The 2,363-nt window shown below is 36.2% G+C and overlaps 1 protein-coding gene across 1 annotated transcript in view; it reads right to left on the bottom strand.

Moving 5' to 3' along the window:
- The window catches only part of LOC105300956 (disintegrin and metalloproteinase domain-containing protein 5-like), a 164,375-nt gene that overhangs the window by 28,335 nt on the left and 133,677 nt on the right, over window positions 1-2,363 (bottom strand). The gene's annotated exons all lie outside the window — the stretch shown is intronic.

Genomic DNA, 2,363 nt, shown 5'->3' with positions numbered 1-2,363 from the left:
GGGATAGGAACCCTCATACATTGCTAGTGGGAATGTAAATTGGTATAGCCACTATGGAAAACAGTATGGAGGTTCCTCAAAAAATTACAAATAGATTTTCCATATGACCCAGCAACCCCTCTTCTGGATATCTATCCCCAAAATTTGAAAACATTTATCCATAAAGATATATGCACCCTGATGTTCATGGCAGCATTATTCACGGTAGCCAAGACATGGATACAATAGAAGTGCCCTTCAATAGATGATTGGTTAAGAAGATGTAGTACATACGTACGATGGAATATTACTCAGCCATAAGAAAAGATGAAATACTGCCATTTGCCACAACATAGATGGATCTTGAGATTATCTTGCTAAGCAAAATATGTCAGACAAAAAAGTTGAGAACCATAAGATTTCACTCATATGTGAGATAAAAACCTGAAAGCAACAAATGAACAAGACAAACAAACAGACTCATAAACACATAACAGTTTAGTGGTTACCAGAGTAAAGGGGGAGACAGGAAGAAGTAGATAAGGTTAAAAAGGTTTAAATATATGATCATGAAGGAAATTTAACTTTGGATGTTGAACATACAATGTAATATGCATATGGCATATTACTGAATTGTACACTTGAAACCTATATAATTTTATTAACCAATGTGACCCTAATAAACTTATTAAAAGAAAAATCATAAAGTAAAAATTATAGAAAATACAAGAAAAATGGCAGAATAAAACATTCATATAACAATCATGAGTCCAAACAAGATAACTTAGACCTATTTCTCTCTGCTTGTCCTTGCTAAGCACAATTATAAATTATAAAATTATAAATGGGTAAGAGACAACCAAAGGAGAACTCTGAGCTGTAGAAAGTAGGTGAACTGGTACGAGATCTAAGACTGGAACTGCATAGCATCAGGGTGTTTTGTGTCCCCCAACCAAACAGAGGAAGACAACCTAGACCTTGCATTTCCCAGCCTCACAACTAGCAACAAAAGACAACATAGGTAGGTTCATTCCTTCCCCAGATCAAATTTTATTCCCCCTGACATTATCAAGGGAAATCAAGACCAATACCACCACCAACAGGAGGAGTAGATTTAGAACCCTATCAGTAACAAATGGCCAGGGTAATCCCTCTTTTTAAGGATTTAAGTCTCTCCTGCTTTCCCCCCAACAAAGAGATAGGTGGGCAGAACCAGCAAGAGGGCTCAGCAGTCTGGCTAAGAAGCCTTTTCCCCCACAGTGCCATTTACCTGAGTCTGCAAAGACTCCTTTCCTCCTCCAGGAGATATCAGGAAAGGTGGGTAGTATTGGAGAAGGGGTCCAACCACAGCAAGCAGCCAGGCCAGGAGAGCCCCTACCATGTCCAGATGAGCCAAGGTGGATGAATGAAACCAGAAGAAGAGATGCAGACAATAACAAACAGATGAGCCCAGGAAGTCTCTTTGATCCTGATGATCCGAGAATCCTTTCCCTATCCAGAGATTTAAGAGCAGCTGTAGGGGTGAAGGGATGTAAGAACCAGATGGCAGATTCCAATACCTCCCTTTGCCACTGAAAGACATGTTGTTTCCTGGTCTAAGGAAACTGTCTTATACCTTTAGGAAGAATCAGTAGAAACCATTGAGAAACCTAGTGCCAATAAGTAAACTAAGCAGACAAAATAACAATACAAAGGCTCCGATAATTAAATTTCTTTTGGAATCATAGCCCAGAAAAGAAGGCCAAGACCTAAACAATGTGACTGCCTACTAAAATAATAACTTTAAATAGGGTCCAGGATCTCTTAACATAATTGACAAAATGTCCTGGATACAAATAAAGCCATGCCAAGAACTACAAAAAACCACAACTTGAATGAGAAAAGATAATCAACATACATCAATGCCAAGAAAATTCAAATGCTGAATTTCTGTAACAAATATTCTAAAGCAAACATCATAAAAATGCTTCGACAATCAATTACAAATTCTCTAGAAACAAATTAAATAACTAAAAACATCTCAGTAAAGCAATAGAGGTACAAAAAATAGCCAAATGAAAATTACAGAATTGAAAAATACAATGAAAATTTTTTTTAATGCTGAATATGCTTAATAGTAGAATGGAAATGACAGAGGCTGCAATCTATGACCTTGAAAGAGTAAGAAATAATAAAAGAAAAAGTTCTGGATCGTCATAAAGGAAGAAACAGTGAAAACATACATATGAGTTAAATATAATAGGCAAACCCTTTTATTAGTTTTAAAATCATATTTAATGATGGAAACAAAAATTATAATGATTATGGAAAATATCAACTTCAAGAACCATCTGAAGACTAGCTGCATAGAACTTATAACTAAAGGTATAAAGAAGAGACCACTC

This window comes from Pteropus vampyrus, unplaced genomic scaffold (assembly GCF_000151845.1).
Source record: "Pteropus vampyrus isolate Shadow unplaced genomic scaffold, Pvam_2.0 Scaffold8, whole genome shotgun sequence".
Lineage (NCBI taxonomy): Eukaryota > Metazoa > Chordata > Mammalia > Chiroptera > Pteropodidae > Pteropus > Pteropus vampyrus.
Note: the sequence above shows the minus strand (reverse complement) of the source record. Positions and strands in the feature narration are given on the sequence as shown.